This window comes from Lipotes vexillifer, unplaced genomic scaffold (assembly GCF_000442215.2).
Source record: "Lipotes vexillifer unplaced genomic scaffold, Lipotes_vexillifer_v1.1 scaffold82, whole genome shotgun sequence".
Taxonomy (NCBI): domain Eukaryota; kingdom Metazoa; phylum Chordata; class Mammalia; order Artiodactyla; family Lipotidae; genus Lipotes; species Lipotes vexillifer.
In genome coordinates, this window is record NW_006783121.1 from 1038636 (window position 1) to 1064087 (window position 25452).

The following is a 25452-nucleotide window of genomic DNA, read 5'->3' on the forward strand; positions in this document are numbered from 1 at the left end:
TTTGTAGTTTCAGGTATAATGATTTATCACATCTTTTATGAGATTTATTTCTAAGTATTTGATGCTTTTTATTGTTATTTTCAATGTCGTCTTTTTATTGGCCCCCAAATTTTTGTTAGTTTACAGAAATACAAATAAATTTTGCATCTTGACTTTTTCCAAGTAATTTTGATAAATTCACTAATTAAATCTAATTGTTTCTGAAATTTTGCTTGTCCCTGAAATCCAAAATTCTTATAACAACTGAAGAGATTACTGAACTAGTATAGAGAAGAGGTAATAAAAGCACAAGCTAAAATGGTGGTTATGAGGAAAGATTTTAAAAATCTATAAAAGAATCCATGGAAACTGGAATTTTTATGACAATGTAATGAATATTAGAGTCTATCAGGTTTCTATCTTGGATGGATGAATAGTTAATGCTGCCATTTACCAAGGTAGGAAATACAGGGAGAAGAAAACACTTAAGAAAAAAATAATGAGGTTAGCTTTTAATAAATTCCCTTGAGTGATCTATAAGAAATCTAAGGGGAAATTTCCATTAAGGAACTGAAAACAGAAATCTGGACTTTAGGTATTGAAAGATTTTAGGAATATAGGTGATAGTTGAAGCCACAGAGATATAGATGAAAACATAAGAACAATGTGTAAAGTGAAAAGAGAGCTAAAGATTTTAGTACTGGAAAATGCCAATATTAAAGAAGCAGTGAAGTGAGAAAAATCAACAAAGGAGAACAAAAAGAAATGCCCAAGAAAGGACAAACAAGAAAGGTAATCACAGAAACCAATGAAAGAAAGATTTTCAAGAGGTAGAGCATGTTCAGCAAGGTGAAGTGCTATAAATTGGTCAAGTGAACCAAAATTGAAATCACATATTTAGAAGTTATTAATTACTTTTTCCAGAGATATTTCAGCACATGATGTTTAAAATGTAAGCCAAATTGAAGTGGATTGAATTGGAGGTGAGGAAATTTTAAAAAACAAAAAAAGAAAAACTGAGCAAAACAGTGTTTGTAAAGTCTTTTATGTGAAGAGCAGGAGAAAAGACTCTAGACAAAGATTAATACAGGTTCAAAGGAAAGGTTTTTTTTAATTTTTATTTTTATACAATTTTTGAGGTTACACTCCATTTACAGTTATTACAAAATATTAGCTATATTCCCCATGTTGTATAGTACATCCTTGATGTACTGTACACCAATCTTACACCCAATAGCTTGTACTTCCCACTCCCTCACACCTATAATGCCCTTCCCCCCTCCCACTGGTAACCACTAGTTTATTCTCTATATATGTGAATCTGCTTCTTTTTTGTTATATTCACTAGTTTGTTGTACTGTTTTAGATTCCACATATAAGTGATATCATATAGTATTTGTCTTTCAATACCCTCCAAGTCCATCCATGTTGCTTCAAATGGCAAAACTTTGTTCTTTATTATGGCTGAGTAGTATAAGGAAGGTATCTTTGAGTGACAATATTTGATAATATTTGTATCCCTAGTAGAAAGACCCAAAGAGTTTGGGGCTACAGATGGAAGAGAGAATAATAAATGGAACAAGGTCTTGGAGTAAATGGAAGGAGAGTGGATCTGATACATAAACACTATCTGAATTAAACTAAACTATCCCTGTAATGGGATAAATAGAAACATAAATACTTATATGTTTTACAGATATTAGGACACGGAAGTTGGATATAAGTTAATACCTGCTAGTTTGATCTTCTCCCCTACCTAGTCTCTCACATTCTATTATCTACTTAACATGTTTGAATTACTTCTAAGTTGCCCTCAAATGGGTGAAAAAATATCCCTCCCTTACTTGAACTTCACTTCCTTCACATATAATGAACAGTGCCACAGGCACCTTGTAAGCCTCTAGAAAGGATTTATTTTGTGGTGACAGGCCTTCAATTATGCATGTAAAAATCAAGCTACAGATTTAAATAATATGTGATAGTTTTTGTGAAGGTAAGAACGTATAAAGAACAGGCACTCATGCTATCCCTTGCTACATATCCACTTTCACCTCCATCAAATACAAAATTCCAAATAGAATCAAGTTAACAGTAAAGCAATGTAAGTTCTGAAGATTTTTATTAAAAGCTATTAATTAAGAGGGCATGGAGACTTTGTTTATAAAGCAGTGTCAATTATTTGCATTGAATACACTGAACATCAACAAAGAAATACATAGATTTTAGTGGAATGTGACAAGTAGTTTATAGTATCAGTGAAGATGTTGAGACATCTGGTAAATGGAGGCTTGTGATTACATTAAGCAAAGGAAACTTTGAAGGCAATAAATTGAAATTGACAGGTTTAAATAATTATAACAGAAAATGAGTGGTCAAGATAATTTTTAAGATACTTCCTCAATACACATGAATATTAAGGCAGCTTATAAAATTCAGATTTTATTTCTATGGACAAGCAAGTGAATATTTTTAAATGTTTCCCATTGCATTTGCCACAACATGCAAAATACATAAGGTGATGACTGGGAAGTTAATAAAAAGATGAGACTGTCAGCTCCTAAATTAATTCATTAGTCTAATATTCATGGAATATATTTTCCTTTCAATGCACACACATAATTCTTATTAGCATTAGTGGGAGGAAGTTTCACTTGCATGGGAAGAATACAGCAATCAACATGCAAAAGTCTAAGAAAACTCTTTGTGAAGAATTTGCTATTTCATTGTTTATTGCAAAAGTGCTGTCTGCATGACACCAAATGAATACATTGAATCATCCAAATGTTTCTTAACAACTGCATATTTTACATTGTAGATGAAAAGTATACAATATTTTTTGCATTTGATCCATAAAAAGAAAAGGTAACTAAATACCAACCACGTGCCAAGCACTGTGCTAAGTCCCTGACAAGTGTAGTTATTGACACAAAAGTGCTGTGAAATCATCCCAAAACTCAGCGGCTTAAAATAATCATTTATTCTCATGCATCTGTGGGTCAAATAAGCATTAGTTGATAGAGACTGGGCTCAGCTGGGGAGATTTTCTGACCTTAAGCTAGACTTGCTCAATGGATTTGGGTGTTGGCTAGCAGCTGTATGATCTATGCTGGGCCCACATAAGGTGGTTTGTTCTGCTCTGATGTATCTAATCTTCTCCAGGGAGCAGCATAGCCAGTGACAAAGGAACAAGAGGGCAAGCTGAATGGTGTAAGAGCCTTACATATTTTGGTCATGCTATGTCTTACAAACTGCCATTGACCAAAACAAGCCAAATGGCCAAGCTCAGAGTCAAGGGTTGGGGACATATACTCTACATCTTCAGTGGAAGAAACTGCAAAGTCACTGGGCAAAGGGCATGGATACAGGATGGGGTAAAGAACTGGGGCCATTAATGAAATCTGAAATACACAGTATTTTATTTATTCCTCAACACATCCCCACATATTATCCTCTTATTGCAAGTAGGAAAGTAGAAAAAAGAGAGGTTAAGTGACTTGCCCAAGTCATAGAGGTAATAAGTTGCAGAGCTAATGCCAAAGTTCATTTTCATTGTTGTCATTCCAGCACATAATTTTCTATGCACATAGTTTAAAAATCTGCAAGTGAAATGAGGTCTGCCAATTAACTGATACAAAAATGATATTGGCAGGTAAACAATAAATATACGTGTGTGTATGTGTTTGTATGTGTCTCTGTGTATTTATCCATAATCATATAGAATATTGAGTAATAAAAAAAAAACAACCACTTGATTGAATCAATGGGGTGACATTTAAATCAACCTTTAGTTTTTGATTGCTCATACATGTCAGATCTCTGTCAGAGATGTCTGTGGCAAGACTGCTTTGTCTTCCTAAACCTCTCATCATCCAAATTGCGAAGAAACCACACAATCTGTTCTTCTCTCTTTCTGATTCTAGGCTGAAGGATGGTAAGGAAGTATATTGTGAAAGCAGACTCACCACAGTTGTACACACGTGCAGATATATTTTGAGAGGGAAAGGAACAAGTTGAGGGAAGACATATGTGGCTTCAGTTTTCTCAATAAGTATATTAATGATACTATCATTTGCTCAGAGATAAATAAAAAGATATCCAACTCTTCTCTATCCTTAAATAAATAAATAAATGGCAGCACACTTTTTCCTGCCCTTCCCTCAAGTTACTATTGTATTTTTCTCTTTCACTTCAACGCCAGTCTATACTTGCTGCTGCTGCTCCCTGATACCACATTCTTACATTAATGCCTTAGCTTCCTTCCTCACTGGTCTTGCCCTCTCCAATGTTATCTCTCATCTCCCAATCACAAATATTTTTATCAGTCCTCATCCTTTTTGCCCTCTTTCCAGTATATGCCATTTTCCTACTCTTCTACCACTGGAAACTCTATATTTAGAGGAAATGTAGAGATGTTAGCTATGTGGGTACTGGAGCCAGTCTGCCTGGATTCGAATCCTGACTCTTCCACTTCAGAGTGCTGTGGCTTTCAGTAAATTAATGAACCTCTCCTTGCCTCTGTTTCCTCATCTGTAAAAAGAGGGTAGTCATAGCACCAGAGTACCCAAATTATATGATTACCATGAGGATTAAATGAGGTCATCTATGGTAAATACTCTGAAAGCTGCCTGGCACACAGTAAGTACTCAATAAAAATTCTCTCCTTTGATGATACTGCATTGCCCTGTGCTCTTCCTACATTTTTTAGCATACTGGATTTAGTTCCTCCTCCAAATCCCTATTTATATACGTTTACTCACAGTTTATTTTTTTTTTTAAATACTTCTTTATTGAAGTATAGTTGATTTACAATGTTGTGTTAGTTTAAAGTATAGAGCAAAGTGGTTCAGTTTATATATATATATATATATATATATATATATATACACTTTTCAGATTCTTTTCCATTATAAGTTATTACAGGATATTGAGTATAATTCCATGTGTTATACAGTAGGCCCTTGTTGTTTATTTATTTTATATATAGTAGTGTATATACGTTAATTCGAAACTCCTAGTTTATCCCTATCCCCCCTTCCCTTTTGGTAACCAAAAGTTTATTTTCTATGTACTCACAGTTTATTCTTATACTTCTCTCCTATACCATTTTGTTATTCTTACCTAGTATCAAAATTTTAACTATTAATCTTACCTAGTATCAAAATTTGATGCCCCAAGTTCTCAAACCTATGTCTGGCCTAACCACTCTTCAAATAACACTATTTCAATTTAACACAATTTTCTCATACTCAGTTTTCTACTGACAAACAGAAAAACTTGCTCAATGGTCTCATCAAATAACCCCCTTATATACTTTAAGATCACATCTTTTATACTTTAACCTTCTTTTTACTAAGCTAAGTAACTCCAATCCCCTTAAACTTTTCTTGTAAAGCCTGTTTTCCATTCCTTTGAAATTCTTTATTATACATTTCTCTACCTTCCAATACCTCTATATTCTTCTTACAGTATGAAAATTCACTCTTCATAATATTCAAAAAATGTTTTGACTAATGTTGATTACAATGAAAGCATATTCTAACCTTGGGTGCTAATCCCCTGCTAGGTTCCATTATTCAGCTTGTGAGTAAGAATAGTAATTTTCCTGTCCTTCTTGATTCTAGCCAGGTCTGTTCCAAAGAATAAAAAGATAAAATTAATATAATACGAACAGCATTATCATGACCTCAATCAAAGTTGTGGGTTTTATGCATAGCAATTTTCCCTTGTTAATTCATATTGTAACTGTATGAAAGGAACTGAACAAAATAGAGTCCAGGATTGGGCACATACATCTAGGCTTATTCCATATCCTAGGAGGTCAGCTAAAGTTCTTGTGAGAATATGCCAAAGATCATTCTACACTAGAAAAATCAAATGCCAGAAGGATAGTGGACTTAGGAATCAGTTTAAAAGAATCTAGTGCCTCATTTATGAATTAGGAGTAATCAAGCACAGACAACTCTGAAAATTTTGGATATGTAAACTGCTAAGATTTTATAAAATAGCTGGCGACATGGATTTGAATTCTAAATGCCTCCACACCAAATTTTCCTGAAAATATCCCCTTTAAACCACTGTCCCCATTAACACCCTGGCCATTCACAATATGTACTCCACCATCTTTTCTCATTAGGGCTTCTAAGAGCTTCAGGAACTGTTTGTGTAGCAATTACAACTATGCTTGAAACAGTCAGATTGTTTATAGATTGACAGTATAGAACTTATAGGGATCCAAAACACTACAAATCTCCAAACTTCTTTGGGGCTGTAGGAAAGTTTCAAAAGCACTGATAAGAAGCAGGTTGCAGCCATTAAGCAGATATTGACTTGCATTGAAGGCAGTCACACACGTATCAAACTGTGACTAAGTATTGATCCAAGACCGATATTTACCTCAAGGAACAGTGCAACCTGGGTGGACCCAAAATCCCAGTCAATACATGTCTTTTTACATACATTCCATTACCAAAATTAATTGTGACAAAAATTTTGATCTACTTTTATTTTGACATCTGAGTAATATTTATAGGAACTTCAGAAAGTAGGTAGCGCTTTCTGTTATATTTCTGTAGTCCATTTATTAAGCTAAAGGACGAACCAAGGTAAATGTTATTAACTTCGTTATAATCAGTTTTGTGCTTTTCTCCCGGAAAGGTATGCAATTTACAAATAGGGATAGGGACTAGAGAGGAAAGAGCTTTAGAGAGAGAATACTTTGCTTAAAATTTTGCTCCTACCGTTTATTAAATATTCAGTCCTGGGAAAGTTTTTAACCATTCTGAGGCTCAACTATACAATAGAGGAGAATATTAATGCCTACCTGACTCATCAGATTGTTATGAGAATCAAATGAGATCAAGTTGTAATCCAGCTATCCCTCTATCCCTCATCACCTCTTTACATCCAAATGTCTTGAAAGGGTTGCTTTAATTCACATTTCACTCTTTGTTATCTTCCCACTCACCTGTCAACCCACAGCAATCTGTCTTCCATACCTATCACTAAATTAAACTTGCTTTTAATTTGTCTCCCACTTCTTCATTGATAAGTCTGATAGGTACTCAGTTCTCATCTTATTTGATTTTATAACAGCATTACTCATGCTTATCCAACTCCTAATTTGAAGATCTCTACCCCTTGACTTCATGTCTCTGTGTTCTCTGGATTTCCATTTCTCTATGGCTATTCTTTCCTAGTATCCTTCAAGAGCTCATCTTACCCTCCTCAGCTGTTTTTCATTATACTATACTGAGCCCTCTTCTCTTGCCATTGCACACACTCTTCCTGTGTGATCTCACTCAGACTTGTGGTGGACCATTACCACATATGAGCTGCTGACTCCAAAATCTATAACTCATTCATTTATTCAAAAACCAAACCGTATATATGTATACAGAGCATTAGTGAAGTACACCTTATTTTAGGTCTTTGTTCAAATGTCAACTTATCAGAGACACCCTCCCTGACAACCCTCTAGAAATTAGCAATCTCTACATTCACATTCTTCATACCCCCACATACAACTTCATTTTATCCATAGAATGTATCAAGTTTATTGATTATTATTATCTGTTTACTTTCCTTAGTATATTGTTTTCCCTTAGTATATTGTTATTTCCAGTAGACCAAATATCTTATTTATTTCATTCACTGATGTGTCCCCAGTGCCCAGGAAAGTGCATAGAAAACATGGTAATACCTCAATAATTGTTGACTGAGCAAAAATGTAAAATACTTGGAGCAGAGTAGGTACTCAATAAATTGTTGTACTATTATTATTATTACTATAGATGAGTAATTAAAATACTTTGAAAAATAAAATACCATATAAATGCTAAACTAGGAAATCACAAGCACAAGATGCTTATTAGTTGATTAGAGGTAAATCTGGATGAAAAATTCTGTAGTATCCACCAGAGCTCATGGACATGTCATATAAACACCTCTAGTGTCCATCTCACACAAGCATAGGGCAACAGGGTATCAGGCTGTAGTTGCTGCTGGAAGCTGAAGGATGCAGTAATATTAAAGCTATTCTTTTGTTCTCTGTCAGGGTGTCTATGGAGAAATCTCATCATATGGAGGCAACTGTAATGATACTATTAGTAACAACAGAAAGAGGAAGACCTCAGTGCAACCTCATTTTCCAATTTGCTAGATCTAACTAGTGGTTGCCCAGTCCCAAGCTCTTCAGTAGCCCTTGGCCCAGCCCCTCTCATCATACCCACCTCTGAGGTGGTGCCAGTTCCTGACAGTGGCTCAGCACATTAACTAATACAAAGCAAACCTTTATTACTTTGTAAGGAGTGGCACAAAACTGATTAATTTCAAACAAAGTTAATTGCCTTGGGAAACTGAGCAACATGCTACAACAAAAATACTTATATTAAATAAGAAAAATATATATATTTTAGGAAAAACAGTTTAGCTTTCTGATAAACATTAATAGGACGCTGTAGTTGAAGCTTTCTCTAAGGAAAACAACCATGAGTTATTGTAAATAGTTCAATCAAGTTAGATGGGTGTAGCAGTTCGTTCCCCAAAGGCTTCAACATAATTGAGGGCTTTAATAAGGGGAAAGGAAATGCTATTACTAGAAGCAATAGATCCCTTTTACACTTGGGATCCAAGACTCAACTTTGAGTAGTCGACTGTATGTAAAGCTGAGAAGGGGTCACAGTAAAAATGGTTCGAGTGGTGTTTATCTGCTTTTCACATTCTTCATACCCCCACATACAACTTCAGCAACTTCTATGTATAGTATCATGTCATCTGCAAACAGTGACAGCTTTACTTCTTCTTTTCTGATTTGGATTCCTTTCATTTCTTTTTCTTCTCTGATTGCTGTGGCTAAAACTTCCAAAACTATGTTGAATAAGAGTGGTGAGAGTGGACAACCTTGTCTTATTCCTGATCTTAGAGGAAATGGTTTCAGTTTTTCACCATTGAGAATTATGTTGGCTGTGAGTTTGTCATATATGGCCTTTATTATGTTGAGGTAAGTTCCCTCTATGCCTACTTTCTGGAGGGTTTTTATCATAAATACGTGTTGAACTTTGTCGAAAGGTTTTTCTACATCTATTGAGATGATCATATGGCTTTTCACCTTCAATTTGTTAATATGGTTTATCACATTGATTGATTTGCATATATTGGAGAATCCTTGCATTCCTGGGATAAACCCCCCTTGATCATAATGTATTATCCTTTTAATGTGCTGCTGAATTCTGTTTGCTAGTATCTTGTTGAGGAATTTTGCGTCTATGCTCATCAGTGATATTGGCTTGTAGTTTTCTCTCTTTGTGACTCTACGGCTGGTTTTGGTATCAGGATGATGGTGGCCTCGTAGAATGAGTTTGGGAGTGTTCCTCCCTCTGCTATATTTTGGAAGAGTTTGAGAAGGGTAGGTGTTAGCTCTTCTCTAAATGTCTGATAGAATTCACCTGTGAAGCCATCTGGCCCTGGACTTTTTTTTGTTGGAAGATATTTAATCACAGTATCAAGTTCAGTGATTGGGTTTGGTCTGTTTATATTTTCTATTTCTTCCTACTTCAGTCTCAGAAGGTTGTGCTTTTCTAAGAATTTGTCCACTTCTTCCGGGTTGTCCATTTTATTGGCATATAGCTGCTTGTAATAATCCCTCATGATGGTTTGTATTTTTGCAGTGTCAGTTTTTACTTCTCCTTTTTTCATTTCTAATTCTATTGATTAGAGCCTTCTCCCTTTTTTCTTGATGAGGCTGGCTAATGGTTTACCAGTTTTGTTTACCTTCTCAAAGAACCAGCTTTTGGTTTTATTGATCTTTGGTATAATTTCCTTCATTTGTTTTTCATTTATTTCTGACCTCATCTTTTTTATTTCTTTCCTTCTGCTAACTTTGGGGAGTTTTTAAATTCTTTGTCTAACTGCTTTAGGTGTAAGGTTAGGTTGTTCATGTGAGATTTTTCTTGGTTCTTGAGGTAGGATTGTATTGTTATAAGCTTCCCTCTTAGAACTGCTTTTGCTGCATCCCACAAGTTTTGGGTTGTCGTGTTTTCATTGCCATTTGTTTCTAAGTATTTTTTGATTTCCTCTTTGATTTCTTCAGTGATCTGTTGGTTATTAAGTAGTGTATTGTTTAGCCTAAATGTGTTTGTATTTTTTAAGGATATCTCCTTTAATTGATATCTAGTCTCATAGCATTGTGTTCAGAAAAGATACTTGATAATTTTCCATTTTCTTAAATTTACAAAGGCTTGATTTGTGACCCAAGACATGATCTATCCTGGATAATCTTCCATGAGCACTTGAAAAGAAAGTGTATTCTGTTCTTTTTGGATGGAATGTCCTATTAATATCAATTCAGTCCATGTTGTTTAATATATCATTTAAAGCTTGTGTTTTGTTATTTATTTTCATTTTGGACATCCGTCCATTAGTGAAAGTGGGGTGTTATTGTCCCCTACTATGATTATGTTGCTGTTGATTTCCCCTTTTGTGGCTGTTAGCATTTGCCTTATGTATTGAAGTGCTCCTACGTTGGTTGTATAAATATTTACAATTGTTTTTTTCTTCTTGGATTGACCCCTTGATCATTATGTAGTGTCCTTCTTTGTCTCTTCTAATAGTCTTTGCTTTAAAGTCCATTTTGTCTGATATGAGAATTACTATTCTAGCTTTCTTTTGATTTCCATTTGCATGGAATATTGTTTTCCATCCCCTCACTTTCAGTCTGTATGTGTCCCTTGGTCTGAAGTTGGTCTCTTGTAGACAGCATATATATGGGTCTTGTTTTTGTATCCATTCAGCCAGTCTATGTGTTTTGGTGGGAGCTTTTAATCCTTCTACATTTAAGGTAGTTATCAATATGTATGTTCCTATTACCATTTCCTTAATTGTTTTGGGTTTGTTATTGTAGGTCTTTTTCTTTGTTGTATTTCCTGCCTAGAGAAGTTCCTTAGCACTTGTTGTAAAGCTGGTTTGGTGGTGCTGAAGTCTCTTAGCTTTTGCTTGTCTGTAAAAGTTTTAATTTCTCGGTCGAATCTGAATGACATCCTTGCTGGGTAGAGTAATCTTGATTGTAGGGTTTTCTCTTTCCTCACTTTAAATATATCCTGCCACTCCCTTCTGACTTGCAGAGTTTCTGCTGAAAGATCAGTTGTTAACCTTACAGAGATGCCCTTGTATGTTATTTATTATTTTTCTCTTGCAGCTTTTAATATTTTTTCTTTGTATTTAATTTTTGGTATTTTGATTAATATGTGTCTTAGCGTGTTTCTCCTTGGATTTATCCTGTATGGGTATCTCTACACTTCCTGGACTTGACTGACTATTTCCTTTCCCATATTAGGGAAGTTTTCAACTATAATCTCTTCAAATATTGTCTCAGTCCCTTTCTTTTTCTCCTCTTCTTCTGGGACCCATATAATTCATATGTTGCTGAATTTAATGTTGTCCCAGTGATCTCTGAGACTGTCCTCAATTCTTTTCATTTTTTTTTTTTCTTTATTCTGTTCTGCAGTAGTTATTTCCACTATTTTGTCTTCAGGTCACTGATCTGTTCTTCAGCCTCAGTTTTTCTGCTACTGATTCCTTCTAGAGAGTTTTTAATTTCATTTATTGCATTGTTCACCACTGTTTGTTTGCTCTTTAGTTCTTCTAGGTCCATTGAAATGGTTCTTGTATTTTCTCCATTCTATTTCCAAGAATTTGTATCATCTTTCCTATCATTACTCTGAATTCTTTTTCAGGTAGACTGCCTATTTCCTCTTCATTTGTTTGGTCTGGTGGGTTTTAACCTTGCTCCATCATCTGTTGTGTGTTTCTCTGTCTTCTCATTTTGTTTAATTACTGCATTTGGGGTCTCCTTTTCATAGGCTGCAGGTTCATAGTTCCCACTGTTTTTGGTTTCTGCCTCCAGTGGGTAAGGTTGGTTTAGTGTGTTGTGTGGGCTTCCTGGTGGAAGAGACTGGTTGCTGTGTTCTGGTGGATGAGGCTGGATCTTGTCTTTCTGGTGGGCAGGTCCACGTCTGGTGGTGTGTTTTGGGGTGTCTGTGTACGTATTATGATTTTAGACAGCCTCTCTGCTAGTGGATGGGGTTGTGTTCCTGTCTTGCTAGTTGTTTGGCATAGGGTGTCCAGCACTATTTCTTGCAGGTCATTGAGTGGACCTTTGTCTTAGCTTTGAGATGGAGATCTCTGGGAGAGCTTTTGTCATTTGATATTACATGGAGCTGGGAGGTCTCTGGTGGTCCAGTGTCCTGAACTCAGCTCTCCCATCACAAAGGCACAGGCCTGAACCCAGCCAGAGCACCAAGACCCTATCTGCCACATGGCTCAGAAGAAAAGGGAGAAAAAAAGAAAGAAAGATAGAGAAAAGAAAGAAGAAAGAAAGAAAGAAAGAAGGAAAGAAAATAAAAAGAAAAAGTTATTAAAATAAAAAATTATTAAAAATAAAAAGAATTTAAAAGTGATAAAAATAAAATATAAAGAAAAAGAGAAAGAAGAGAGAAACCAAACCAAAAAACAAATTGACCAAAGATAACAAGCGCTAAAACCTATAATAGAAAAACAAAAAACGGACAGACAGAACCCTAGGACAAATGGTAAAAGCAAAGCTATACAGACAAAATCACCCAAAGAAGCATACACATACACACTCACAAAAAGAGAAAAGGGAAAAAAAAAATTATATATATATATATATTTATTTATTTATTTATTTATTTATAAAAAGAGTAACCACATCAATAAACAAATCTACCAATGATAATAAACTCTAAAAACTAAACTAAGGTAAACATAAAACCAGAAACCAGTCAGTCGCATACAGCAAACCCCAAGTCTACAGTTGCTCCCAAAGTCCACCGCCTCAGTTTTGGGATGATTCATTTTCTATTCAGGTATTCCACAGATGCAGGTACATCAAGTTGATTGTGAAGATTTAATCTGCTGTTCCTGAGGCTTCTGGGAAAAATTTCCCTTTCTCTGCTTTGTTCACAGAGCTCCTGGGGTTCAGATTTGGATTGGCCCCACTTCTGCGTGTAGGTTGCCTGAGGGCGTCTGTTCCCACCCAGACAGGACAGAGTTAAAGTAGTAGCTGATTAGGGGGTTCAGACTCATTCAGGCCAGGGGGAGGGAGAGGTACAGAATGCCGGGTGTGCCTGCAGTGGCAGAGGCCAGCGTGACGTTGCAACAGCCTGAGGCACACCATGTGTTCTCCCGGAGAAGTTGTTCCTGGATCATGGGACCCTGGCAGTGGCAGGCTGTACAGGCTCCTGGGAGGGAAGGTTTGGTTAGTGACCTGTGCTTGCACACAGGCTTCTTGGTGACTGTAGCAGTAGCCTTAGCATTTCATGCCCATCTCTGGTGTCACACTGGTAGCCCAGCTCACGCCCATCTCTGGAGCTCATTTAGACTGTGCTCTGAATCCCCTCTCCTCGTGCACCCCAAAACAATGGTCTCTTGCTTCTTAGGCATTTCCAGACTTTTTCCCAGACTCTCTCCCAACTAGCTGTGGTGCACTAACCCCCTTCAGGTTGTGTTCACACAGCCAACCCCGGTTCTCTCCCTGGGATCCGACCTCCGAAGCCGAAGCCTCAGTTCCCAGCCCCCACTCACCCAGTGGGTGAGCAGAAAAGCCTCTCAGGCTGTTGAGTGATCATTGGCAGCCATCCTCTGTGCGGGAATCTCTCCGCTTTGCCCTCTGCACCCCTGTTGCTGAACTCTCCTCCGTGGCTCCGAAGCCTCCCCCGGGCCACACCCCGTCTCTGCCAGTGAAGGGGCTTCCTAGTGTGTGGAAACTTCTCCTCCTTAACAGTTCCCTCCCTGAGGTGCAGGTCCCATCCCTATTCTTTTGTCTGTGTTTTTTTTTTCTTTTTTCTTTTGCCCTACGCAGGTACGTGGAGTTTCTTGCCTTTTGGGAAGTCTGAGGTCTTCTGCCAGCATTCAGTAGGTGTTCTGTAGGAGTTGTTCCACATGTAGATGAATTTCTGATGTATTTGTGGGGAGGAAGGTGATCTCCACATCTTACTCCCCCACCATCTTGAAGGTCTCCCACACTTAGGATAATTTAAGTTAAGCAAATAACAGTTTAGAAGCCATAGTCTAAAAGGAACTAAATGTGAGAAGGAAGCACAGGCAAGAGTAAAAATTTGAATGAACAATCAGGAAAAGGTATATTTACAGTAACTGATGATGTGAGACAGGAACTGGAACATTCATAGTAACAGAAGATATAGTATATTTACAGTAACTAAAGATATATATGAAGCTATATCAGTCAGCTTGTGTGAGTTTATACCAAGATTTTTTTTTTAACAACAACCAATAGTCAGTGACTGTGGGTCAGCTCTGTCTCTGCAACTTGTGCCTTTTCATTAAGAACAGTCCCTATTTCAGTCTCTTAAAGCTTCAGCTCAGATGTGACACATAATCATTTCATTCATGGTTCATTGACTAAAGGAAGTCAATGAAAATCAATGAGGCAGAGCATATACTCAAGTTATCTTTTTCATTTTACCTCTTCTACTTTAAAAAAAATTGGTTATTCAGCAACACATTATACAGGAGGAAATTATCTCAGAATAAAAGACTGTTACCAAACCAAACTTGTTTTTGTTTGCCTGACACACAGCAAAGCCAATCTATTGACAAGGGGTTGCAGTGCAGGAAAGTACAAAGTTTATTGCAGGGTGCCAAGCAGGGAGACGAGGAAGCTAATGCTCAAAAGACCCAAATTCCCTGTTGGGTTTCAACAAAGGATTTTTAAAGACAGTGTGAGGGAGAGAGTCACAGGGTACATGACAAGCTCATGCATAATTCTCTGATTGGTTGATGGTGAGGTAACAGGGTGGGATTTCAGGAATCTCAATTATCAGTTTTCCAGCTCCAACTGGTCTAGGGTCTACATACTGGTAGTCAACATTCAGTTAACTTCTTCCACCTGGTGGGAGTTTTAGTAGCTGCAAAACAACTCAATGATATGGCTCAGGGTATTATCCATAGCCCTTGACAATGAACTAAAGGTCCTTGTCTTTGTTTTATGGCTAAACCATTATTATTTTGTCTTGCTTGATTGCTTTACTTTTCTCACTTCTCTGATTAAATTTGTTCTTTGGAACTCAGGGAAAGCATAGGAGGCTAAATCTTTTCTGCAAACAAGAGTAAGGGGACATAAGGGTCGGTCACTGGGAAGGCCACACAGGGTCCTGCTTGGTTCTAAGATCATTAAATTTAAAAAATTAAACTTTGTTAAAAACTTAATATATTTTACTTATTTTTTTTCTTTTGCCATGTACCAGTTAAAACAGAAACACAAATAATCAGCAGTCCAGAGACCAGTATCTTGTAGTCATTGTTCTAAGTTTGATACTTCTATTATTGAGACCACAGAAAACTCTTTCAACCACTGTAACTTGGTCTCCCTTAGAATCCACTTCACAATGCTACCCTTGTATATTACTTTTTCAGTTTTTGTTTAAAAAAAAAGAGAGAGAGAAATTCTGCATTTGCCTTAACAGTATTCATTTTTCATTGCACCGGTCTCCCTTGAGGAGCTAATATGGATTTGATATGGGTCCTACTAGTCATAACTTTGTAACTTATTTTGTTCTGGCTTCCAGGAAATGCAGAGCCACCATGGCAGTTCAACTACAGAAATTATATTTATCTTTATGATTAGCATACGTACATCCCCTTTTTCCCTTGGTTTGTAATATTTTTTTTTTCTAGCTTACTATCCTATTGTATTTTTCATGTTACAAGCCCTCTCAGTTCCTTTCTAGACAGATGTGGGTTCCAAATTAGTATAACTTAACTAGTGGTCATATTATTTCCTATTAATCTCCATATCTTGCTGTCTCTATTTGTCATTTTCTTCAGTATGGGATCGATAATTGATTCACCTTTGTACTTTTGATGGTGTTTAGCATATAGCATATACTTAATGCATATTTGTTTAATGGTGGCCTGGCTGGATGGTTGGCTGGATGGATGGATGGACAGATCAGGCCTTACACTTCTCAGTTGGCTAAATATATCATTTTCTTCCATGCTGAATATTTTAGGAACCATAACAAGTAAGAAAACCTATGTAACAGTTAATGTGAGAAGCCACCAAGTGTTAAAATGTCTGCTTTTACAATAAGGTCCTATTCCCAATTGCTATCCTGGAAAGCTATTAATAATATTTTAAAGATAACATCAACATTATTCACAATAACCAACATATGGAAGCAACATAAATGTCCATTGATGGATGAATGGATAAGAAAATGTGTTATATATAAACAATGAAAAGTAATTTAGTCTTAAAACAGAAGGAAACGCTGCCACATGTGACAACATGAATGAATCTGGAGGATGTTAATGCCAAATAAAATAAACCAGTCACAGAAGGACAAATATTGTGTGACTCTACTTATATGAGGTATCTAAAAGAGCTGAACTCATAGAAGCATGGAGTAGGAAGAATGGTTACCAGGGACTGAGGGGGAGGGGAAAATAAGGAGTTGCTAATCTATAGGTATAAAGTTTCAGTTGTGCAAGATGAATAAATTCTAGAGATCAGAGGATCTCAGTTGTACAGCATTGTACCTATAGCTAACAGTGCTGTATTGTGCACTTAAAAAATTTGTCAGGAAGGTAGATCTCACGTTAAGTGTTCTTACCACAATAAAAAAAAATTAAGTAAAGAAAAAATAAAGGTAACATCAGCAAATCCGCCACATGTGTAACTATGAAGGAATAGTATAAATGTACTTAGAGACATCTCTTTCCACACTGAAATGTTGAAAAGATATTTGTAATGTTGCCAGGTTTCATTTTGCTTGATTTGTCTGACATTCTGTTGGTTCAACTGGAATATCTGCCTTTATCATATATTTCATTCAAGAATGTCATGCTGTTTTCATTCTTACTAGCTCCCTCATCCTTAACCCAGTTTCACTCTACATCCTGCATTCTAATAGTGTCCTGTTTTGGGAAGCAAATTCCCCTTCAGGAGGAGTCAGAAGAGTCAGCCTTTTTTAAAAAAAATTATTTCAGATACAGAATGATCATGGGTTTCCAAGTGTGTCTACTAATTACTAAGGTGACCCAAGCAGATGCTACTCAATCAAACAATACTTCAGACTGCTAGAGTGTGGATCATCTACCAAGCACTCTCCCAACATTCACCCGAGTGCTTACTCTCTGTGTAGCTTTCTGCATCATGGATAAAGTAACTGTGGCCTCTGGAATGAGGTAAACTAAATTCTTCAGCTAGTTTTTGCATTTGAAAAAGAGAAAGGTCTCCATATGAAAACACAGGTTAGTTAACACAGAAAGTGAATTGTTTGCATCACAGAAGACAGAACTTGGAATCCATATGTGTCTTAGTCCAGTCAGACTACTGTAACAGAATACCATAGACTGGGTGGCTTATAAGCAACAGAAATTTATTTATCACAGTTCTGGAGGCTGGAATTTCAAGATCAAGGCACCAGCAGATTAGGGTTTGGTGAAGACTCACCTCCTGGTTCATAGACGGCCATCTTTTCACTGTACTCCCACATGGTAGAAGACATAAGGGAGCTCTCTGGAGGTCTTTTTTATAAGGGCACTAATCCCAATCATGAGGGTTCCACCCTAAGAACTAATCACTTCTCAGAGGCCCTACCTCCTAATAACATCATATTGGGAATTAGGTTTCAACATATGAATTTGGGGTGGATGCAGGCATTCAGTTTTTAGCACCATGTTTGGCTGTTATTGAAGAAGATTCCACCATGTGCTCATATTTTTTGCAGGTCCTGGCAAAGAAGGCAAAAACCGTCACAATGAAACTCTTTCATAAAAGAAAGGAATGGCTGAAAACAGTTCAAGGATGGCATGACATGCTTTGGAAAGGAAGTAACTCCGTATTCAAAAGACAGAGCTCAGGTAGCTGTGCTACCCAGAATCCAGACAAACTCATAATGAAGATTAACAACTGAGAAAAAGAGCGTCCACTTCAGGTCAGAATTGATGGTGTTCTTTACATCTATTCAATCTATACTCCGTCTCATCTGACATGAAAATTCAGGCTGTTTTCATTTATTCTTATTATTTTGAGTTGTATATCTTGTCATAACAAATACAGTAAATTTAAAGAAAATCTCTAGGTGGATTAATTGCTCCCAGAAGTGATTATCTTTTAGTGCCAGAGGACAGAGAAGAATTGAGGGGCAGTGGATAGGGATCAAAATAACACATTGCTGCTTGAAAGATTCAGCAGCATTTACTGGCAGAAGTATTAAGACTTGCCAGCAGTCAGACTTTACATTTGGCCTTTCAAAATGCACTTCAATTGAAGCCAACATGTTGGGGTGCAGCTTATATAACCATATGACTCTGAAGCTGCTCAGAAATAATCTTTTCTTGAACTACGCAGTCATAGAGACAACATAGATAATGTTCTGGCGTTGGATGGGGGAATTATTTCACAACTGGATTACATCTTCCTTTTTTTTTTTTTAATTAACTACACATGTCTATTATACAAATACAGTGTCAAGTTTTGGAAATGATAACTTTGTATAAGAATACTCACTTCTCACTACATTGTGATCTGCAGGTGCTCAGCAGAAACCCCTGCCATTGTCTCAAGGCAGTGTCTGTCAATCCAATTTAATGATCATAAAGATCGTTCTTTGACTCCAAGGACCAGGGGTTCATTCAAGCAGATATCCTGTAGGGAGGTTTCTTAGTTGGCAGCAGAAAATCTGTGTCAGGGGTCCTTTCATTATACCTATTTAACACTTCTTACTATAAAGCCACAATTCTACTACCTTTCATGATAGCACAGAGGGATGATTTTTTTTAAATTTATAAGTGAATGTCTCAGCTTTGTGATTATATCCATAAAGACTGAAAATACTTCTTTAAAATTTAGCCCAGTACTAGGCACCCCATGGGCACTCAAGAAATAATAAGATGCTGATGATGATGGCACTTTGGGTTTAAAGATGATGTAAATTCTGTTTCTGTGAGCACTCAAAATTAGTTGAAGAGCTGTGCATTTTGCAAAATGCTTGCCTGAATCTAGTCAAAACTCACTCAGCAACTTTTGGCAAATGCCCCAGAGCCTCTGTAGTCTCTTAAACTACCAATGTGGATGATTACCATAGTTTGCTTCCAAATGAGACTAGAAAGTGTTTCTGCAGTAAAGCTATTCTTTAGATAGGAAAACTAATGTTTGGTTTTTTTTAAAGAACTTAATAAAATCACCATCTCCACATCTTGCTTCTTATTTACACCCAGTGTATTTCCCAGTTTTGTCTCAGAATAATAATTAATAGGAGTTAGGTAATGTCTCATATTATAAAGAGGTCAAGTATATTACCTAGCAACTTCATTATTCCAGCGTCATTATCTAAGAGGCACTCCAGAAAATGGTATTCCAACTTTGGAAAAGCTAAGTCTGAAAATAACTAGCAATTATTTTATATTGGGTTGGCAACAAAGTTCGTTCGGTTTGTGAATATCTTGCTCAATAAAGTTCTTCATGAAAATGAAAAATGTCTTTATTTTTACTTAAAGCTGAATGAATTTTTGGCCAACCCAATAGGTTATTTGAGAGAAATGACATAACTAAAATGTAAAAATGGGGATATCTTTATAGATCTTGCTAGCCAGGAGGGAAAAATTCTGGAAATTTTAATGGTGCTGTGGGTAAAAGAATGCTGTTTCACTCAGCACATTAGCAACTATGATATTTTGCCTAAAATAGAACAGTGATTCTCAACAAAGAGAGTTTGGCTTTCCCATGGGGTATCTAGAAATATGTAGGAACATTTTTGTTGTTGTAATGTTTGGAGGGGCCCTACTGACATTTAGTGAACAGAAATCAGGAATGTTAGACACCCTGCGATATGTGACATAATCCCACACTGAAAAAATTGTTCCTTGACATGAGAGCTGTGGGAATATGTGAGTGATTATAATGATATGAGATTACAGAAGAGATGAAGTTATTAGTAATGACAAGAACTAGTAAATGACAATGCCTATGGAATTGAGTATTACTGAGAAAGCCAGGTGTTACTTCCAGAACCCAGCTTGATTCCTGATTATGGAGAATAAAATGTCTAGAGGAAGCATTATCTTAGTCCCAGTATGAGGTTTCACTCTCCACCCATTGATGATGTTGAGAACACCTGGAGAAACTGAAAGCTATTCCTATTACTCAGGCCCCCTATTGAACGCTGAGGATGGGATAGAAATCCTGAAAAAGTGTGACCTTAGTTCTAGTGCACAAAGCCCACTATTAATTCCCTTTGGAGGAGGAAAATAATTATTTTTGATGGTTTGTGTGGCTTCCCCTTGACTCCTGTTTATGGAGTGGGAGATACCTTCTGTGGAAGCCAGGTATTGTACCAAATGTGCGGGTCCCCTTTCTATCCCTACAGATGGTGAGCTCATCCAGTAACATGGCTTTAAGTACCATCTATATGGCTAAGACTCTCAAGTTTTTAACTTTAGCTCAGACCTTTCTTCTGAATACCATACCTGTATTTCCAATTGCCTATCAACATCTCAGCATAGATACCTAATAGACATTTCAAACTCAACATCTTCAAAACTGAACTCAGTATCCCTCTTCTCCCACCCTACAAAAGCTGCAGTCTTTCTCTCCTCAGTAAATGGTAAATTTTACCATCCAGAAGTTCAGGCTAAAAAGTTGGAAATTACTCTTCATCCCTCTACTTATTTCATAATCCATATCATATCCAGTTCATCAAGAAATCCAGTTGGCTCTTTAAAACTTATCCAAAATCCAACCTCTTCTCAACATCTCTAGAGCTAAAACCCTAGTCTATCCACAATCATTTCTTTCCTGTATTACTACAATATCCAACTGGACTCCTTGATTCCACCCTTTCCTCCCTTTCCTCCCACAACCCCCCCCCCCAGACTATTCACAACATAGAAACTAACTCAGGTACCATTCTTCTGCTTAAAACCCTGCAATGGCTTCCCACCTTACTCAAAGTCTGAAGTTCTTAGAGTGGCCTACAAAGCCCCACATGATATGCCCTCTTCCCATTAATTCTCTGGACCTCATGTCCTGCTACTTCCCTCTTCACGCATTTGGCTTTAACTACATTGGCCTCATTGCTGTGCCTTGAAAATACATGTACCCTCATTAGAGCCTTTGCACTGGCTGTTCCCTCTACCTGGAATGCTTTACACCAGACGTCTGCATGGTTAACTCCCTAAGCTTCTTCCAGATTTTGTGCAGATATCACCTTCTCAATGAAGCCTACCACAACCACTTCTATTTCAAATTCCAACCACCTACCACTCCCTGGCAATTCCAATGCAATTACCCTGCTTCATTTTTTTTCCCAAGGAACTTACTAACTTCTAACATACTATTTAGTTTGTTTACCATGTTTATTGGCTATCTCCTTCCCACCCTACCCCCAACTAATCTGTAAGCTCCATGAGACCAGAGATGTTTGCCTGCACCATTGTATTCCAAGTACCTAGGACAGTGTCTGGCACATAATGAGTTCTCAATAAATATTTCCTGGATGACATCCAAATGTCCTAATACACATTCATGTAGTTGAAAAATCTTTTTATACACTATAATTTGAGGAAATGTTATTCTTTGTTTTATTTGAGACTTAATAAGCATTTATCATCATTTATGGATATCATGTCAAAAACGGCACTGACAAATATTTGAGTACTTGAGCATTGGGTAGACACAAAGTCAACATTGGTAGCTGTCATATCATAATGATTTTACCTACAGTTACCAGCCTCTGACTATTGTAGTATGTCTTCTAGATAGGTTTTGCCTGTGCATTTGCATATAGAAATACATATTATTTTATTATAAATTACTTTCTTTTCATTTACCCTTCATATTACTGCTATGACATTATATTGTTATTTTTTTCTTTAGTAGTGTGTATCAGTAGGTTATAGTATGTACAAATTTCATTTAAGAATTTTACATGGGTAGGCAATTAAACATCAGCATTTTCTTAGTTTACCAATCACCCCTACTGTAACAATTTTGTAATTTTAAATTCTTCACAAACACTGTTAAATATAACAGATTATATTATGCTTAATTCTTAGCCCAACATAATGATGATGTACCCAAACACATCCTGGTGTCCTTCGGATTTTATCAGACAAAAAAGAGGATCCCTGCATTGTGGGAAAATGACTCCCTATACATTGTTCTCCAGAGTAAAATACATGTGTTTCTTGGTGTCAAGATGTGTAACATATGCTTCCAAGTTTATGAATAATGGTGAATAAAAATACAGCAAACAGCAAAAAAAAAAAAAAAAAGAATTTTAAAGTAGATTTTAGGAAATACTTACTATAAAGAATGTATTGGATTGAGAATCACAGCAATGTAGTAACTAATGCTTCCAGACTGCATACTTCGTGTTTAGATTGTGACTTTCCAGAGATAGACATCTGTACCCTCTTTGAAAATATGGGGCATGTGACACAAATCAAATCCACTAATATTTAATGAAAGACTACCTTGTGGAAAGCACTCATCACCTCCACAAACTTTCTTGCCAAGGCTAGGAAGCATAGTTTGCATGTCTATAATGATAAATAAAATGAACTTCTGTGCCACCATTAGCTGCAACTACAAATTGGACAATTTTTGCAGAAAGGCTTTGTTCCTCTCTCCTTCTCAGCACAAGCCTTCTAAGAAATTTTTGTCTAAACTCAAAAAATATAAATCCAGGTGTGTATGTGTTTGCCTGTGCCTAGGGTAGAACATGTTCCTAGCTCTATTGCTCCAAATCCCTTTCCTGTCTAGTCTTTCCCAATCTTCTAAAGGTTTCCTCCAGGAGGTATCTTTGAAACATGCTTCCTGACTTTTATCTCTTAGCTATATCAGGCATCTGCCCCTTCGAGGGTAAAACCCTTGAGCTATAATTGCATCTATCCCTACCCACTGGATTATTTCCATTCCCATATAACTGTACCAAACTGATATACAAGAATGACTAGCTATTAATTTTGACAGTTTGAAAGCAAACTAAAATTGTTTTATTCTTGCTCCTAGAGTTCTTCTGCCCTTGTAACCTTGAACTCTATTTGAAGTGCATGTTAACATGACATTTTGATGCATATAGTTACCACTCCTGTCTTGCAGGGCTATACTGGATGAGTCTAAGATTTGGCAAAGAATCAGTCAGCCCTTTTATTTCCATATATTGCAGATGACACTGCTGATGGTGGGGTTGTACATTTGTGCAATTTTGGCTGAAAAGTCTAATGTATGGTCCTTTAGTATCATATAAACAGCAATTTTTTAAAGTTCCTGTCACTAGTCTGAATTCCAAAGCACTTAATCAATAATGAAAGTTTAATTCTTTCACAATGGCTGGGATGAAGAAACTTCAGATGAATGGCAGGTTGTAAGTTCTTTTATAATGTAACTTCTTTTAAGGAAATCATTGGCGGTATAAGATATCATTACCTATTTGAGCACTTGGCCAAGACAGTGAACTGATTACTGATATACATGCACACTCTCCCACAAGTAGTATAAGTCATTGTAATGACCTTAGGTGTTTATGATTTAGCTTCCAGTTTCTGTAATCTAAAGTGTAGCAAAGTTTTCCCTCCCTTTTGGCTTCTGTTCACTCCCTGCCTCCTTTTCTCCTTTCTCTCCTCGCCAACCAAGCTCTAGTCATGCTCTGAACTGCCTCTAAGTTTTCTCCACCACCTCCACCAGAGGAGCAGCTGCCATTGCTAACAACAAAGAAGGGAAATGGGAGGGAGGGAGTGGGAAGGAAAAGATGATGGAGCATTATAAAGAAGGAACAGATGAACGAACTTGTGGCGACTCTGAGCCCCTTCAAATCCTCCAGTGCCACGCAACTCCCAACCCCTATCTCTAGTCAGAGCTGTCACCTGAGAAGCAAGCATCACCTGAAGAAAAGCAACTGCCATCACCTTTACTTTGGAGCTGATTGAAGCATTGAGATAACTGTGTCTCTACATCTGCTTGAACTAGAAACTATGTAGAAGTTCTTGGAGTGTGCGGTGGTGAAACTTGCCAAAGATCCTTCTGGAACTGTCCAGAGTACCAAAAAATTCAGGAAACAGCCAGATTGGCAGGGTTTCAGCTGGACTACTGGTCAAGAACACTTTTTCTCTGAAGATCCAAACATCAAGGCACAACAGCAGCAGAATGGCTTCCCATTGAGGTTAATGTTTGACCGAGAAGCCAAGAATTATTTTGCAGACTTTAGTCACAGAAACCTACTAGCTTAGTTCTTCCTCACAACGATGGCTGAAATTGTTTGTATAGAGAATCCAGTAAACCAGTGATCAGGATTCCTTCTTCAGCTGGTAGACAATGTCACAAACTCCAACAGCACAGAGCACATGAAAGAGTCGACATTGGATGCAATTTGTTACATCTGCCAAGATATTCAAACAGAGCAGCTACAAGTTCCATCCAATGAGATTCTGGCTGCCATAATCCTGGGAAAGAGGAAAGAAGATCCTAATAATAATGTGAAGTTAGTGGCTACTAAGGCACTCCTGGAGTATTGGAGTTCATCAAAGCAAGCTTTGACAAAGAATCTGAAAGACAACTTCTTTTCCAGGTAGTTTATGAAGCAGCCTGTTGTCAAGATAATAAGGTATTAGTGACTACATTACAGAATCTGGTGAAGAAAATGCCCTTGTATTATCAATACGTGGAGACACATATGAGCCCTGCTCTTTTTGGGATCACAGTTGAAGTAACACAGTGACTTTGATGAAATGGCCCTGTAAGGAATAAAGTTCTGGTCCAATGTCTGTGATGACAAAATAGATTTGGCCATTGAAGCTAAAGAGACAGCAGAACAAAGAAGGTCCCAGAGCACACAGCAAGATCTATGCCAAGGAAACACTACAATTGAGGTTCCAATTCTCACACAGACACTAATAAAAGATGATGAAAATGATGATTCTCCTGGCCACCTGATGTGAAGATGATATTGTCCCACCCATCCTTCCCTCTTGTAAAGAACAGATCAAGGGAGGCGGTGGAAAGATGGCGGAGGAGTTAGACGCGGAGATCACCTTCCTCCCCACAAATACACCAGAAATACATCTACATGTGGAACAACTCCTACAGAACACCTACTGAATGCTGGCAGAAGACCTCAGACCTCCCAAAGGCAAGAAACTCCCCACGTATCTGGGTAGGTCAAAAGAAAAAATTAATTAAAAACAGAGACAATAGAATAGGGACGGCACCTGCACCAGTGGGAGGGAGCTGTGAAGGAGGAAAGGTCTCCACACACTAGGAAGCCCCTTCGCGGGCAGAGATTGCGGGAGGCGGAGCGGGGAGCTTCGGAGCCGCGGAGGACAGCACAGCAACACGGGTGCGGAGGGCAAAGCGGAGAGATTCCCGCACAGAGGATCGGTGCCGACCGGCACTCACCAGCCCGAGAGGCTTGTGTGCTCGCCCGCCGAGGCGGG

The 25452-nt window shown here is 37.4% G+C and overlaps 1 pseudogene; it reads left to right on the forward strand.

The window, feature by feature from the left end:
- The first annotated feature begins 23349 nt into the window (after positions 1-23349).
- Positions 23350-24957, forward strand: LOC103072669 (importin subunit beta-1 pseudogene; annotated as a pseudogene).
- The last annotated feature ends 495 nt before the right edge of the window (positions 24958-25452 follow it).